Source organism: Centropristis striata, chromosome 7 (assembly GCF_030273125.1).
Source record: "Centropristis striata isolate RG_2023a ecotype Rhode Island chromosome 7, C.striata_1.0, whole genome shotgun sequence".
Lineage (NCBI taxonomy): Eukaryota > Metazoa > Chordata > Actinopteri > Perciformes > Serranidae > Centropristis > Centropristis striata.
The window spans coordinates 14,014,721-14,033,623 of NC_081523.1; the positions used below are offsets into that span (position 1 = coordinate 14,014,721).

The following is an 18,903-nucleotide window of genomic DNA, read 5'->3' on the forward strand; positions in this document are numbered from 1 at the left end:
CTTAATTGCTCGATCGAAGCATCCTTCATAAGCACAATCAGAGTAAAGCACTAAAGACTCATATCTCTCTGCATCCACAAAGCAAGCCTATTAGTGTACACTCTCCCCAAAAAAACACTCCATATATCTAATCAGAAAAAAAATCATTGATTGAAGCACACAAATGAATTAGTGAAATAAAAGGGACCTGGGAAGGAGTGATGATTATATCATCTTTGAGTTGATAGAGTCGAGTCTAAAGGTGAAAACAGAATGATAGGGAACTATTGTGAATGCTCCTGTCAGGCTGTCCATGGCCTTATTGGATGAGCCACTCTCAAGGTACTCAGTCTTCATTCAGAGCATGAATCAATGGCTCCTGATTAGATTTGGGGGGGTTACTATGCTGTTTTTGTTTGTTGTGACATCTTCCCTCGCTTTGTGAGGTCTCTGTGCTCCTGCCTGACAAAGGCACCACCTCCTCAGATGGAGGAAGAGAGAAATGGGGAGACAGGAACTGGGGGAGGGGGATCATTGAGAGGGCCGTCAAGGCTGTTTCTCGTCGTTCCTTGTTGTGCTACATTCCGCTGAGCTGTTGCGTGCAGGCGCAAATGTTAGCATTCGTGCTTTCATGTATCAATCTTGTGTGTTTGTGATCATGCGACGGCAAGGCATTTGCAGTCATGGAGCTCAATTTGTAAAATATGCATCAGCAGAGAGTGCGTATGTCTAGTCTAAATTGAAACCTGATTAATTTTTTTTCTCTCTATGTCTATTCCTGGAAGTTTCTACTACGTTCTGTCCCTGTTTTGTTCCTGCCACTCCTCTCTATTCAGCAGAGGAACTGGCGATTGAAAGAAGAACACGACGGAAGAGAAAGACATCTGCAATTGATGAGGTTTCAAAGTTTCCAAGTATCCATTATATTAGAAAATGCACGTCAAAATGACATCCATTCTCATGTTTGAAAGCCACTTCAAATGGTGAAAGTCCGAACTGGAAACTAAGTTGAGTAAAAGCATCACATGTGTCACTCTTTCACTGCACGAGTCACATATAAAGGCCACTATTCTGTTCAATGTATATTATATTGTAAAATCTTCAGTAAAGGGAATTTATAGTGAGAAGTGTTTAGCAGGAGCTGTTTGAGAAAATATATCCCACTGCATTCCAGCCAAGCCAAGGCCAAGCCTTGCAGCCATCACAAGTAAACTGCCTATGTGATAAGGGGCTGAAAGAATCCGATAAGCTCTAAATCTAAACAGGGCCAAAGCATCTGCCTTAATAATAAATGTGCCATGCTAAAAGGTTACTTGAACTGCCGAATTTAAATTTAATTGAGGCTGTGTGTTGAATAATTAATCTTTTTCCCAGGGAACACAGGGCGCACTGGACAAGCCAATGCTGGGAGCCCAGAGACAGAGAGAGAGAAGGAGAGGGAGAGAAACAGGCAAAGATGGAGGGAACACAGCGAGTAGTGCTGCGCCAGCCCACGCCACCATCCCATGAACCCTGCCAGAGCGCGACCCACTATACAACACAGTCAGGGCATGATGTCATCCGCCACACCATCACCCTGGTAACCAGCCTACGTGCGCGTTTGTGTGCAAAAGGGAATAAAGAAATCAACCTTTCAACAGCTGAACACAAATAGGAGAGTGTGAAAAAGGGCAAAGCCCAAAAAAAAGGGAGGAATCAAAGCATTAGCTGGGGAAAAAAGCACCACGAGATGATGGTCGGGATTTTTGTTGTTATTATTGTTGTTGTTGGGGTACAAAGCCAATATAAAGAGGAGCGTTTAACGTCTGTCTTTAATGTTTGTATCAGTTTGCCCCGTCTCATTCTCCTCCTCCTCCTCTCCTTCCTCTGTAGGTATTTCAGTTGGAGGCGTCTCCTTAGATCTATGCCTTTTAATGCTGACTGCCGCAAATCTTTTGAGGCCGACTACAAAAGCAAGCTGGCAGTAAACTTTTCCCCCTGAAGGAGAAAGAGAGGAGTGCTGTTTGGGATAGCTCCACTCTGGGGAATCTCCTCCCTGACACGGGCTGATCTGAGGACGCCACTGCCCCTCCTCTGCACCGACTGGCCCCAAACACACACACACACCCACACACCCCCACACACACACACACACACACACACACACACACCTGCAACGGCAAAGAAGCTTGGTAAAGCTATGTGTCGGCCAATTCCGTTTGGTCCATGTAGCTGAACAAGTTAAGGATGCTTTTATGTATTGTTATTGCATGTTTATGATGTACCTTGCTGAATGCATTACAGCATATTGTATATGTAAACACAATATTGTGCATAATCATAGCCGTTTTATTGCAACAGTGCTGTCAAGCTGCTGGCTGCCCCAGCAGCAGCAGTCCTGGTTTTCGAGGTTTTCTTCCCCTCTCTCTCTCTCTCTCTCTCTCTCTCTCTCTGTCTCTCTCTCTCTCTCTCTCTCTCTCTCTCTTCCTCCCATCAGCCCTCTCTGGGTATAAGGCAGCTCCCCTCCATTGTTGATCTGACTCTGGGCTCTACATTGCTGAGGTGGCGGATTGTGGCGGAGAGATGCCTCTGTCAGGAACGTGCTTATCCTCTCGCTCTAGCCACCCTCTTATACATAAAATATCAAACATCTGAGGGACAATATGCTGACCTGCTGTGACCTCCACATGCACACAAAAGGGAACGCACTCACCCACATGCATGCACACACACACACACACACACACACACACACACACACACACACACGTGCACAGATGAATGCTGGCATACAGTGACACACACACACAAACGCTCAGAGAGCTCAAGTCGGCTCACATCCCCCACTCGTACGTGCCTTGACTTTTTTCCATCACCACCGCATCCCTCAGATGATGTATTTGCGACATCTGGCGGCGCTCGCTATATTCATGGGTACGGAGATACAACGCGTGTAGGAGGGAGAGAGAGAGAGAGAGAGAGAGAGGAGGGAAAAAGAGCTGTGGTTGGCTGAGATGGCAGAGCGACTGAGGGAAAGCAAGACAAAAAAGAGTGGGGTAGAGCAGGGAAAGGACCCCTAATCAGGGGGACATAGACGGACGGATTCATTGGCAAATATACTATGAGTTGTACGCCGTAAAGCCGCAAGCACCTCGAATTCCACAGCAAAAGGCTTGGGTACCCCCTAGTGGGCGCCCAGCGGCAATCTGGCCCTTTTGGCGTTGTGGGGGTGTGGCGGTGCTGCGGTGGGCTGCCATGAATCCATAGGGGTCAGAGGTCAGCCTTCTTGAGTTGCAGTGACATCATGACAATGGGACACTTCTAGAGCCTCAGAAACACAAGCTGATCCATTCTGCTGAGGCTAAGGCACCAGGCCCCTCTTTTCCCACACATTCACACCCTCTGCCAGACAGGGAGAGAGGGAGCGAGAGAGAGAGCAGAGGGGTGAATGTGTAGGCCTCACCCCTAGAACCCCCACCCTCCCACCCCCATCTCTCTTTCTTTCTCTCCCTCTCTTTCTTTCAGGGGCTAGATTAAAAGAGATGGCTTAATTCTGTCTAATTATCCACCCTTACCCTCTCCCTGTTTCCTCCCCCTCTTTTTTTTCTCCCTCTCCCTATATCTCAGTGTGTGGATACTAATTAGCTGATGTGAATTGTATCTACTATACAAATAGACTGTGCAATTATGTGAAAATATTATATTCCTGCCTTTTAAAACATTAGACATTTGTAGCAACACTATGAGATTGAAATGTTTCTTCTGCCACCTGAGGTAGTACAGAAATAATCCAGCTGTCTTTGCTGTGGACCAATCAACACTATGATACCATGACTGATGATATTCATCACACATTATCAAATTGCTCAGATAATTGCAAGACATAAGGGGAAAGCCTGGTATAAATGCCCTGAACACTGAACAGCACCGTCGACTAAACCTACAGCATTACTGCAATCTCAACATTAGAAAAACATTTGATTCATCGCTCTAACTGCATTAGCTCAACAATAAACAATCCATTTTCACTCGCACGTTCATTTGCTTTATGTAATACTACTGCAATCTCTGTGCGCGCGTGTGTTTTGTATGTAAGCGTGTGCGAATGCATGCACGTTACATAAGCAGAAATCACATTAATGAGATCATACACTGGTGTTGAAAGTGCTAATTAGTTGCCGGCTGAGGGTGAGGAAACTAGGCGAGGATCCTAGTGACTTCAACCATTGTTTCCTAATCCCCTCCACACATTCATAATTCATTCCATCATGGACGGCAATGATACAGAGCCGCTCATTTTGTCTCTTTTTCTTTCTCTCTGGTTGGGGAGATGATGGTTTTCTTTTTTTTCCCCTTCTCTCTTTCCTTCTTGCTGTGAGGTTTCACTGCGATCATAATAAAATGTGCAAGCGAGGGATGTTCGCCTCGGGACCCAGCTGTCGGGCCACTTTGACAGCTTCATTTGTGGTGTCGCTCTTTGATCCTTCCTGTCACTGATATCCAACGCCACTGAACATACATTTGCCCCCCAACCCAAATAAATAAATAAGTATTGAACTGTGCAGTACAGAGCCAAGTAAGGCGAGGATTTCAAGCTAGTTGGCTGTTTGCTACATCTGCTGTGAACTAGCTCGCCTCCACCCCCTTTGCTCTCCCTCCACTGCAGCGATGCTTCGACACCCCCAGGGCTGATCCCTTTGTAAATGCTCTCTGACACACACCCACCTATCCATATACACACACAAACAAACACACACCAACACACACAACCCTGTACAGAAATAACAGCAGAAACACTCCCAACATTAACTCCCTTTGCATATAGTGCATATTCCCAATGTGCACCATTACTGCGTGGAAGACTATAAGACAGAGAGGTGTTGTTAAGATATGAAATTTGAGGTGCAACATTGAACAACAGAAAAATACATATACACCTGGTATGATATACAGGTTAGGTTGTGATTCAGAGAAAAACAGATAGCAGGAGGGAGAGCCGGAGGGGGACTGATTATGATCGGTGCTGTCAAGTCTGAGATGCTGAGATGACAGAGATATCAGCCATATCTGCTCTCAGTGATACAGATACAGAGAGACAGATATCAGCCCACACTGGCCTCCCACTGCATGGATGCAACCACCTCAAGAGGAAGTGATGAGCCAACAGAATCCAGGGCTATACTGTATGTGTACTGAGAGTACTATCATATTTATTCCTTTTTTTTAAATTACCCTTCTCCAAACAAACTTTGAAAATCATGATGGATCAGGGATGTTATAATACACATATAAGCAATATCAACATGACAAAAAAAAGTTGGTTATGAACTTATTTGACAAGTCGCAAAATGTTGATACTGCAAATATCTGCAAAATATATAGACACTTGCTCATGGCGACTAAAGCATGGTTAAACTTTTTTGTGGTTATGTTTGGGAACCAATGGCACTTGGTTAAAGTTCAGGAGAAATCGCACACTTGATTTGATACAAAAAAAGTTGAGTGAAGCACCTGACCAGTGGTGTGGGTCCTGTGTTTCCATCCCCAACCTCCTTTTGAGAGTGACTTGTTGACTTGTTGCTCAATATATTATGTCAACTAACTAACTCCTTTTCTCTCATCATAATAAGCACAGTCACAAGAGTTCACAACCTAACAGCCGATGTAAATATGGGTCATAATGAACTGCTTGCAAAGATGCCCTATACAGACAGGGTTTTTTTTCTTCTTTTTCTTTTTGTTTTGGTGAAGTTTGTCTGCTTTCACTTTAAATATAATACACATAACATATAAGTAGTACCTAATGTGAAAGACATGAGCTCAATTTTGTCCTACAGCAATTATCTGAACTGTGCTTCTCTGCTACAACATTTATTTTACTTCCTATACTGTACTGTCATTTACAGCCGAGCACTAGGATTTAGCACTAGAATGACTATTCAAAAATGTTCAGATATGTATTCCTAAAAACCCACCGTAGAAATAACAACATAACTACATCACACCGAGGAAACATGAACTTTCAACCAAACTGTGCATCACAAATTCATAACCTAGAAAGGAATATTTTTATCCGTTGTTCCAACTTTTATTTGGCAAGGTTTCTAACATGTTTAGTCCCGGTAATGCTCAGATTCACATCACATACGCTCAGATAGATATGGACACGGTGTACATATAGGAGAACCTCCTTGAAACGTCTTTACTGTTGGCAGGCTCTGAGATTACCGCAGGCATTTTGACCTCACCACCAAGCATGTGGGCATCAAAACTACAGACCCTACAGATTCCGTCGGCGGAGGTGGGTAGGCCTTCCAAGACAGAACAAGAGAAAAAGAGAAGAAAAGAGATGGTATTGAGGCCCAACTTTCACTCAGAGTGATTTTTTTCTCAAGGATCTGAGAATGTGTGTGTCTGTGTGTACGTAACAACGAGATGGAGAAGAGAAATAGAAGAGACGAGAGTAGGAAGGGACTCACCTTGAGAGAAAGTGAGGATGAGAGGATGAGAGGGAGCCGAGCCACCTTTAAACTTCCACTCCTTTGTCAGATGTGTGTAAGTACTGGATAGAGAGTTGGTGGCAGGCTATATGGAGAGCACTGGGAGAGGCTCACCTTGAGGGGAAGAGCTAAAACCTCCAACATCCAGACTCCTTTTATGAGACTGTGTAATAAGTGGAGAATGGATAGATACCAGTAAGGTGCATATGAAGGATAGCGGAAACAGAAAAGCCACAGAGTGAGGCTAACCTTGAGAACAGTGAGGGGCAGAGGGAAGGTCTACCTCACTGTGATAAGAAGGGCTCTTTTAAAGGGCTGGAGGAGGAACACTCAGACAGGAGGGCTAGGCAGGCTGACTGATTGCAAGGTATAGCCCAAGGGTCACACTCTGACTCGGTGAGGGCAGAGATACTGGACATAGACACACATAGCAGGCCCACAAGACCCACCCATTCACTCACACACACGCTCACACACAAACGCTCTATACCCCTCTGACCAGCTCTTCATCATTACAAGTCAAACTCAAGATGAAGAGAAGACAGATTACAAAACAGATGGAGTGATAGGAGGCCAGATAGGAAGAGACAGGACAGGGAGGCTCGACAGTAATCTAAATGTCCTTTCCTATGATTGTCATTGGCATTCTTGTAGACTGGCATGTAGCAGTACAATATGTCAAATAAAACCACTCAACGTTCAGTCTGCTGTAAAGGGTAGACCTGTTTCCATAATGTCATAAGGAAATAAAACAACGTCTAGAAAAGATGCGTCCAGCAAGGCTAAGTCCTGCATTCAAAGAATCCATCAAGATCACTAAATATCTCCAGTGGCAAATTCAATCAGAAAGACTGTTTTTAACAGTCATGACAAAGCAATACAGAGGAAAACAAAGATGTTGTTTTAAGAATTGAGGAGAAAAGAATTGATTCCTGCAAAGGCAATTCACCTCAGAGGAAGAATTCCAAAGCTTTCCCTTTATGTTTAATTTTTTTTCTTTTTCTCCTTCCCCTTTTCTTTGTCTTCTGTCAAAAACAACTTGGGCTTACATCGCGAGCTGTCACATCAAGGCCATCCCCTGCATCTTACAAAAGGGAGAATTCTGCAGTTGGATGGAGCGGCAAAGCTTTCAGACACCCAACTATCGTTTACACACATGAGGTGTAAAGACTGCGGAAAAAAAGGCTTTTTCTATTTGAACCAGAGTTTGTGCCCTGAGGACAAACCCATTATAGCACAGTGAAGGAAGTTTTCCATGCAATAACTGAACAAATAGATATGGATGAAATGCTCGGGGTAGTAGGAGATCTAAATCCAAACCATTTAAGCTATTTTAAAACAATGTGAGAATTTGAAGCATTGAGGGTTTTTTTTTTCTCCCGAATGATTACGGTGTCACATGATTGTTGTCCCACTGATATCGCACAGTATGTAAGAATGCCTGGCTTATCAACCAACTCTGAGCATAGCTACAATATAGCTGCAACATGATCAGTGCTATAGCAGAGTCTTTCATCATGTTTGAGTGGACACACACACACACACACACACACACACACACACACACGCTTTCAACATCAGCAGATGCTTTCAACCATTAACATCATAGAAGCCGGATAAGTGTGCCCCCTCTTTTGCAACAACCACTGGGGAGGTGAGAGGCCTTGTAGTCAACATGCTGAAAGACTACTCAGTGATCAAAGACTCAGAAAAACATGACCCATGATGGTTTCTCTGAGAAGATAGGAGAGAGGGAGAGCCAGAGCAGGTAAAAGGAGAAAGATTTGAAAGAAACAGAGGGCAAAAATCCACAAAGGTGGAGGAAACAGAAAGTGGGAGGCAAAGGGGAAGGGAGAGTGCAAGCACATACTTACTACTTGCCACTGGTGAACAGCCTACCTGGTCACCACATTAAGAGTTTGTGCCTACCACTGTCATCTATGTCCTATGATCTGCATGCGTCGATGCATTTAAATAAACTGATGTAAACAGGTGTGATACTGGACAACATAAACACTATGTGAAAGTGATACCATGAAAGACAGGAAGTCCATTTGACATGCTAAAGCATTTAATGCAGCACAATGCAAGAATGGCATGGTTTTTTATCAGCCCAGTCATAGGCATAATGACTTATTAATGCTGGTTCATCAAACTGTCGTCACTCATCTTGAGCATGGCACTGTAAGATAAAGAGTCTAACATTCTTCCCACAGAAGACCCTGTAATTTGCAGTATGTCAAATGGCTGTCTGGATCTTCTGCCGAATCATATAACACTGCGTGCTTAATTTAGAATTGAGGAATCAATAAGCACGAGAGCTGCAATGATTAGTTGACTAATCGATTCGTCAATTGCCATAAATGACAACTATTTTGATAATGGCTTCATCATTTAAGTAATTTTTCATGCAGAAATGGCAGAAAATGCCACTTTCAGCCTCCAAAATAAGGAAGTGTCCTGTTTTTGTCTGTTTAAACCATATTAAACTAAATATATTTGTTTTTTGGCAGATAAAAAAAGGCATTGTTACGTCACCTTGGACTTGCAGAAACTGGGATGGATGTTTTTCCACTATATTCTTTACTATATTCTAGACATTTTATAGACCAAATGATTAATAGAGAAAATAATCGATAATGAAAATAGTTGCAGCCCTCATAAGCACAATTTAAATCATTCATCAAAATCTAAATGATAAAAAAATCCTGATCTGTAATCTTTAATACCTTTGGTGTCTAGCTAGTGAAGTCATGTAAAGGTAGGAAATGCATATGTGGATATAGGACAATACATATTAGGAGGAGAGGAGAGGAGAGGAGAGGAGAGGAGAGGAGAGGAGAGGAGAGGAGAGGAGAGGAGAGGAGAGGAGGAGGAAAACACAGGGTTGAATCCAGCTGGAGTGTTCGCTCTGGCTGTCTATAGATTTGTCAAGGCAAGTGTCAAGACAAGTGCACCTCTGTGCTTACCTGTAATGGCACAGGGGCAAGAGGGCGGGACAGGCTATTTCAATTCCGCAAAAGTGTGTCTGAGTAGGTCTAAGTGTTACTGTGTGTGTGTGTGTGATTGCGTGTGTGTATTCGTCTGTGAGACAAGACAAAGAAAGAGAGAGGGTGACGAAGAAAGGCAAAGAAAAAATGGAAACAAGTGTAGAGAGAGCTCCTGGACGAAAGGTGGAGGCGCAGAGTACAAAGATGACCGCATTAGAATATGAATCCAGGGCCTCGGGCACTCTTGGCACTTAAAGAGCCCCTAAAGTCAAGTGTCAACTATTATGTGTCATCAGTGGTGACACAGGGTCACAGAGCCGGACGGATGAGGTCAGCAACGGTGCTCACCCTCTCTCTCAACATGCACCATTAAACAGTCCCACAGTGTGCAAAAAGGACTAGCTGTCATTTGGGTGGAAAATAGGCTATGCAGTGACAAGAACATCTCTCCAGCTTTTTACACAGGATTTTCTTGTACACGATGAGGCACTGTCTCTGATATTCAATTAGGTGAACAGAGTCAATATTTGCATAGACACATTCAGCTAATGACAAGATATTTTACATAACATGTGCATTAAAGGTGGTCACGTTCACAGATGTACCTCATTTCCTCCGATTAACTATCAAACAGGTACAAATAAAACACACAGGCAACATGCTGAATGTATAAAATGCCTCAGTTGTTTGCTGCTAAACCAGCTCTGTAATTACCTGAAGGATGTTTTAATTGTCGCATGTTCTACTCTTAATATTACTCAACGCTTTAGCAGCCCTCCAAGTGAGATTGATTGGATAAATCAGTCGGAATTATGGGAAAACAGTAGGCCTGCCAATCAGCGATGTGTGAGTGAGTTTGTGTGTTTTCAGCATGTGTGTGGCTGGGGAAGTGCCAGCGTATGAGCACATGTACATGTTTGTTCAGATGTGTGCATATCGATGTCTGTGTGTGTGTGAAAGTATATAGGGCTGACAGCTGGGCTTGTTCAAAAGGCTTACCGAGCATTCTGCCTGTTTGGGAAGCAACAAGCGAACAGTCTATCTGAACAGGGATCTAAAACCTGTGTCAACAGCATAGTACGACTGGTGTAAACAGCCACTGAGTCAACATGCTATCATTCACATACCAACAGAGAAGCAGCTCTGATTTATTTTAGTGTAATATGCTGCAGTATGATGGATAAAAAGATGAAAAAAAGACATTGTATTCGTCACAGGTCAAAAACAGAGAGTTAATAAAAAGACTCCAATTGAGATAGCATTTGTGTGTGTATGTATGAACATGTTTGCATGCTTTTGTTCCCTGTGCTTTGTGCTGGTGTGTGTGTGCAGGTACTGTGTGTGTGCGCCGTTTGTGCACGTGTGTATATCGGATGCCAATGTGTGTACACGAGTATGACGCCACGCCGTGTGTGTGTAGACATGTGTGTCAGTCCATCAGCATGTCGGCGTCACAGCCCTTCACTAAGTCCCAGATTAACAGTGACAGGCAGAGATCCCTCTAATTATCTCTTCCTGGACCACATGCAAATGGCAGAGCGGCACGGAAAGCAGCGATTGGCTGGGGCAGCCTGGGTGCTGCCGACGGGCTAATGAGCCTGGCGACAGGATACAACCTCATGATGTACCCCCAAAACAAACCCTCATCGTCACACAGGAGAGCGCGCACACACATTAATACATTCTTTTTTAGGAATTTAGCTGATGCCCTTTTTGAGTGACTTACACCAAATGATTGAGAGAGGCTCAAAGTCCCATAAAAATACATGAACATGATATTTGCTGCAGCCAGAAATAAAATTAATCATGCACTTTTTTTGTAAGGGGATTATCTTTCTAAGATAGGGCCAAAATCTTGGCGATAACAATATATAGCAGAATATAACAAGTTTTCTGGTAATCCAATAAACAACTGTCTTTGTGTGTATTAAACTACTATAACTCATTAAATCATAATCCATACCCCCACTATCACTGTACGACTGATATGAAGCACAGCTCTTCTGTATTGACTCAGTAAACAAAAATTGTCATTATTGTTTTTAATTCAACATTGAGTTTGCAGTAGAATCCTTCAAATCACTCATCAAACAATCAAACATCCTGCAGGCTAGAAGCCTAAGTTAGTGTCACCTCCAGAGGGTCTGAATAAAGATGGCACATGGAATAGAATAGTAAGAAAATGATGGACTGGAACAGACGGTCACAGTCTGGCTCTTGACAATGGACTGCTGCAGTCAGCTAAAAAGTCAACTCAGTAAATCAGCAGGAAACATGGCAACAGCGTCAAACAGTCCACCGTGTCTTGAACTGAGTCCCAGTCCATCTTAACTGGTTGACAAAACTGGTTCCAGGGGCAAAATATGGAATTATTTTTGCTGACAGAGCTCACAAAAACAAATACCCGGAGGACAAAGTCGAATTTCAAAGCAAAAGTTTCCACAAAGTTCCAAAAGTCAGGTGTGGTAACAAAACTCCTGAAGGTAACAAGTGGGGTAACAGCAGTGAATGTTTTTGTGTTCGCCGTGGTATTGTAGTGATATTGAAATTTTAGATAATAGTAGATATTAATACTACTGTACAAAGCTCATAATGACAGGCCACAATTTCACTCAGTGTAACGTGGCAAGGCTCAATCTGCATTTTCTTGAGACACACATCATTTTGAGTAGGCTGCACAAGAGATGATAGACAGAGATCTCAATTCACTTCACTCTAAAATGAGCCGTTCCTTCACATGATCAGACAAACATGCCACTTGCTTGGCTGTCATTAGTTTTTTTCTTCTGATTTTCACACTGAAAAAACAGGGCTGTTGTTACAAAGAAAAAAAGTATTAAATATGCCATGAAGTTGCTGAATCATGGCTCATTTCATATTTATAAAAACCTGTTTTGAATAGCTGCTCATAAGGTCTGTGTAGCAAAAAGTGATTTAGCAACTGAGTATTTCAGCTTTGTGAGGCTCCAACTGCACTGGTGTCATCCTCAAAATTCTGGCATTATAACAACACAAATTCCTCCCCTCCACAACAATTACACAAACTGAAGACAAAAGCATAGCTTTCTATTGCTGTGTGAAGCACTGTCTTTATATTTGTACCATTAAAATACCCCAGTGTATTTGGAGAGCCTTGGGACTTGCCATTTTTAATCAGGAACGGGTGGCTTTGTTTTGTCCCTGTTCCATCGTGCCTCGCTCTCCATCCTTGGAGGGCTTTGCGGTAGATTAAGTGGTATTTTCATGTTGCTCTGGTGTTGCAGAGTCTCTCCAACTATTTATCCAGCCAAGGTTGGAAGTTGGAACAAACACAGAGGTTGCTATTTATGTTATGAAATTATCTAAAAATCACAATATCTGTGAAAAGGAGGTCAGGTGAAACGGCAAGAAGTTCACAATTCATAAGGGATAACCAGATAATCCCGTTGAGAAGCTTGCCTTGTGGCATAAGCACTATGCACCGACAATCTTGTCAGTGAATAGAGATATTATTGTAACTATTGTTAACAATTGTAACCGATTCAAACCCTTTGGGATCGGAGATTGGAACAGTGAAATGGTTAGAATATGATATGTGATATAATAACTGGAAAGAGATGGGAAAACTCATTCACACATGGCTGCATTTCCATGAAGGAGACATGCACATTTCACTCCAGAATGTATCACTGAATGCTCTGTATTGTGAAAATGTTCTACTGTGTCAGCATATGCACTTAGAGCTGTACACAGCATGAACAGTGCATATGTGACCTGCCTAACATATCTATTATTTAAAGTTAACCAAAACATATGTGTAGTCGTGACCAACGTAAAAATATTTCCCCTCTGTCAATTTTGATTACTAAGAGGGGCATCATAATTCTACAAATTAAGAGAACAGGCCTGTCACAATATCCACATTTTGTTGGATGATACATTGTCCCAGAAATAATTACTATATTTATGTAATTTTAAGACAATTCAATGGCATTGATAAAATCATAACATAATAGTGTAAGGATGCAAGTACAGCCCTTTACAGAAGTATGAAATTTGAAACTTTGAAACTCAGGCACTACCAGAAATGTATTTCTGTTTATTCGGCTTATGGTGGAGAAAAAAACTGCTGTTGGCTAAAATATTAGTGATATTCTTTAGTCTTAAAAAGGTGATATTGTACGATGAATGCACATGACCTTGATAACTTTTGCTGAGCTCAATATGTCAATATTGTAATTATTGTGACAGGCCTAGCCAAGGTTGGAAAAAAAAGATATTGTTCAACAGTATTGTACCACAAAGTACAGTCTTCTGCAACCACGGAGAACAGAACAACGGGCAGTAATGACTGATGCCTCGTGTCTCTAGAATGGTTTGACCATGACCACGCTCTGAGAAGATAGATTTGCCTCGACCCTCCAGATCGTTTTTAGAGGGACAAGACAAATATTTCAGATGTATCACACCGAGACATCACACTGGAGGTGAGAGGAGGTAAAGGGAGACTGAGAGATAAATACAACAGAGGGGAAAAAGAGAGAGAGGGGGAGAGGAAAAGTGCGGCCGGCCTGCCTGCCTGGCTGACAGTTGACTCTGTTGGATGTGACTTTCACAGTCTGCTGGCGGTTTGTGTGGAAGCCATCACATCTGTGACTGGCCGTTTGATTAATGAGCCTCTCAGCTTGTCTGTGCAGTTTGAGGAGGGGCCACGGCCTTATCCCAGGCATCACTGATTTATTCGCCTTTGGAGCAAACCTCCAAATATCACACGCACTGAAATATAAGAGCGAGCATTCACACACATGCGGGCAGACACATGTACGCCCTCCATGATATGCATACAGTATACAAGTTGGTGCAGTGCAGATGCGTACGCACATAGGCAGGCTTGGAAACAGACTCATGCGCACAAGCTCGTCCCTCTCCTCCGCCACCTGCTTACGGCTAATGAAAACCTCAATGTGTCACTGCTGTCCAGGGGTAGCGAAGACAAAACACACCATGTATAACCAAGCAGACAAAAGATGTATTCTGTCTCCACCAACACAAACTCCCATCCCTAGCTGTCAGTCAGCGGAGGGGACACACACAAGGGGATCGACGAGAGAAGAAAGAAGCCCTTCCTCAATGACACATCACACTCTCCTGATTTTCAAAAGTGACAAGTCTTTTGAATTTCTGGCCTCGCAAGACGGAAAGCCTGATGATGGCTTGAGAGCGTTTCTTCTTGCTTCTCTGGCAGCGGCAGCCATGAAATGTCACTCTGGCTAACCTTGAAGCTCTTTTCTCCTGTGTTGTTTAATGCTTCCAAGACTAGGGCAACCAACTGCTCAAAATGGTGCGGTAACATCACCCTTTAAGTCAGATAAATGATTCCAGAAATACTTCCAGGTACATAAATGTGCATTAGCGTATGCATACCCTCACACGAGCATGCTCGTGTACTCACACACACACACAAAGCCCCACCAACCACAAGCACGCACCCCCTCATTCCCTGAAGCGTAAAGTAAGACCATTAATCCAGACACACTGAGATCCAGCTTCTCCCCAGGTTGATCAGCGTCCGTGGAGGAAGACGAACATTCTGACATATTTGTTTTTATTTTATTCCCTGAGAAAAAGGCCCGCCATATGGCAGAGCCCAGGAACAGATGGCGATTGCCCACTTCCTGAAAGCACAAGCGTCTATCGCTGCAATTTAAGGAGCCGCTCAAGCAAGAGAATGCCACAGACTGGCATTTTTCCACAAACTGCTATTGTTATGGACCTGAGGGGTAACAGCAACAATGAGACAATGCAGAGGAAATGCTTTAGTGTTCAGTAGTTACAGTGTAGCTTACCATATTATGCTACCAAATCCATGGGTCAATGCTGCTAGTACTCTCTTACTGTCAATGTCTGAAATAAAATTGTGTGGACAAGTGCTTACTCAGAACATTAGCTGTAAAAATGGCACAAGCCACAGCCTATTTAACAATAACTTCATTGTTGGACAATGTATGAAGCCTGTTGTCCCATGCTGGTTTTAGGAAATGGTACCTGGAGCAGTGGACCAGCGTTGTAGATGTAAGCATGAATGTCCTTGGATGATATTAGGTCCTTATGATGGAGTGGAGGAGCCGCCCTGTGACACATCAGGCTTCATCTCTCATACTTGGCTACCCCTTATCAACCAGGTCAGAGGACCTTCTCTGACATACAGACACAAGGAAAGTGTCTAAAAAAGTCACCTTGGCAGATGACAGCAAAAAAGTGACTTTCGTCAGTGGCAATACTTTCTATTTACTTCTTTCAAAAGTTAGCTTTATTTTTCTGAGATGGAAAAGAGAAATGACAGAAAAGACTACAGTTTATTAAGGCCTTGTAATAAGAGAAAGAAGGGCCAGCAAAGCTACCATGAATTCCGACCTACATAGGGCTGTGTTGCTTTTCGCTGTTCCGCAGAAAAATATGTGGCAGATTTACAAGAGGATTTTGAAAGGCTAACCAAGGACAAAGCAGATGAGTTATCCATAGATCACACATTGAAGAGAAACTATTCCATATTAGCTGAATCACTTGGCACTTTGACTCCATGCTTCCACAACAAATGACGGTTAATAATTTGAAGTCAAAGAGGGAAGCAATGTGGACACATTTCAATCCGTTGATCACAACAATTAACACAAAACCCTCAATGGGCAATTTGTTCAAGGTGAAACGTCAAGCACATATTTAATCTGGGTATGTAATGTCATTGATTTTAGCATTGCATTGAAGAAAACTAGCTCTAAAGCTGCTAGAGACTTAAAATAAAGAAGCTGAGTGAATACTCATGAATTGTTTATATCTGTCTATCAATACTGTTAGTCCATTGTGGGCTGCCTACAAACCTTGATTACTGAATACTGTATGATGTGGTATTTCTGCAGTATACTTCCTTCATGAGTCAGCTGTACAATAGCATCTGTCATAGTTTACCAACTAAATAATGGTGCTAAGGTATTCAAGATAGAGAAATGATAATTTAAAGTATTTCTGTGGGAAATAGAAGTAAAAGACTTGTAGATACAATTATAAATTATGTAAAGAGAGTGCTAATGTGGGTAAAACTTAACTGGGACCCTCAGACTGGCTTTCAGTCAACCAGTGATCCTCCCAGTCACTCAGTCCATCATCTAGACATCAATCAATTTTCAAGACCTGCCATTTATCAAATAAGGCTACTATGCCAGTCAGCCTCCTAACCATTAAGTCAAAATACCTTTCCGTCATTAATCCACCTAAATTATTCCACTAATCACGGCTTCCCATGTCAATTGCAGTACCGAACCAAGCCAGTCCATCAGTTAGTCAGCCATTTAGCCTGCAAAAAAGCAGACTAAGAAGTCAGCCCACCCACAAGTCGTCCATCTATCCATTCAAACTTCCAGCCTGCCAGGAAGCCAGGTCAGCCAGTGAGCCAGTCAACCCTGGGGGTCCTGGGGTAGTATTAATCAGTCTGGTTTCTGCTGAAAAGCTCAATCTGCAGATGATGGATGAGCCATCGTGCTGAGGGAACTGAAGTGACAGGTGACAAAGAAGGACACACACACCTGTATAAATCCACTCTCCTTCCTGTCTGGCTACACCGTCAAGGTAGCAGGGTGAAAGTGTATGTATGTGTGCGCGTATTTATGTGTGTGCAGGCGCAAGTGTCTCAGCATGTGTCCTGCTCTGCTAATGAAGTCATCTGAACAGTGATTTAACAGCCCTGGTGTAAAAGCCTACCACCCTTAACTCATAGCCTTGCTCCATTAGAATGTGATATAAACCCTGGGCACAATAACTGTCCTGCCACTGTAACAATATATAGGAGGCCAATGGGCCACACTGCTAACTCATACAGTCAAGGGAGTGGAAAAAAAATAATGGCTATGTACAGGGAAGGGAAGTCATTCAAGGAGACTAAAACTCATAAGACAGGAAACATAGAACATCACAAGGTCACCATGATAGGTGTTTTTATACAGTATGAGACAGCATCATTACTATTAACATTGTCAAGAATATAAGATTATATCCTCTGGTTTGTCCAGCGACTGGAGGGAGCAAAAGAGTAATTGTTGTGAAGCCTCTGTGAAAACAGCCGAGGGCACTTCAGTCTGCGGTTATGCAGAAAGCATTATCCTTATCTGCACTAACAAATGGATCAGTGGATCTGACATCAGTGCGCTTATCCCGTGAATGGCCTTCTATAGCTTGAGAGATATTTTTGAGTCGGAGATGGATCTGAGGAAAACTTTGACAGCTTACATGTCGCCAGCCGTGAAACTAACTTCCTGCTCTGTGCGAGCGTCTCAGGCAGAACCAAAGCCATTCTCCAAATCCTCCATGAAATCTGCTCCTCTGGCCCAACAAAGAGAGGCTAATGAGGCAAATGGAAGAATCTCAGACACTTTGATACTGTGAGATTAGGGTGAATTATATAACCTTTAGCCCCCTCCCACTCCCATCCTTCCTCATACTTTTTGGTGCCTTGTCAGTATTGACTGCTCTCTCTCTCTCCGTGTCACTCACAATCTCAAACTGCGTCCAATCTCTTCTTTTTTTTCCCTCTCTCTCTCTCTTCCTATCTGACTTCATATCCACTTCATTCAGTTTCTATTCATGTATACCCCAACACTAATTTGGCTCAGTCAAGCAATGACAGTATCTGTTTTAACATGCAACAAAGCAGCATATAAGGGGAGGAAGAATGGATTGTGTGTGTGTGTGTGTGTGTGTGTGTGGGAAGAGGGGGTAGAAGCATGAAGGCGACAAAGCTCGTCACAGCACAGCACAGAGCTGCGTACTTCACCCTTATTAGACCTGTGTCCTTGGCAGATGCAGAGCTTGCCCTTTGTTAGAAAGGTGTGTGTGTGTTACAATGGCGGTGATTTAGAATGGATTGGGCGTAGGCGTGAAGACAAGGTGCAGTAGCCCCATGGCTCCCTGATAGCTGGCAGCGTGACAGCTGTGAATGGAGAGCAGGGAACAGCCTGAAGTATTGCCATCTAATATGTGTCACATACCTGCATAAATATTTATGCCCATTGCAAAGCAGAACAAGAGAGGAAGGGGGAGGGCAGGATGGGACAGGGGTGGTTGGACTTGGGCAAAAATCTCTTCAATCAAGTGGCACTAAGATCCGAACTAGCTTCTCTTTCTTCCATCACAAACTGTCTTTTCTATTGTTTCAAGGCCTGAAAAGTAGCAGGCATAACTCAATTACCTAAATCTGCAAACATTTTATCCATGCAGACAGTCAGCCACACATGTGCATTAATAAAGACAGGATCCCATGATTCAACACACACAGCACTTCGGTATCCTTTTCCAAAGAGTTTTTCCACAGCACAGACTCCATTGTGGAAGCCACAGGAGCCCTTGGCCTTTGAACAAAGTGGAAGTTTGAACCTCTGATGAAGAGCAGCTAGGCTATATGATCCCCAGTGACTGGGGCTTATGCC

General features: G+C 43.1%; 1 protein-coding gene across 1 annotated transcript in view; it reads right to left on the minus strand.

Moving 5' to 3' along the window:
* The window catches only part of kiaa0825 (KIAA0825 ortholog), a 120,987-nt gene that overhangs the window by 46,313 nt on the left and 55,771 nt on the right, over window positions 1-18,903 (minus strand). The gene's annotated exons all lie outside the window — the stretch shown is intronic.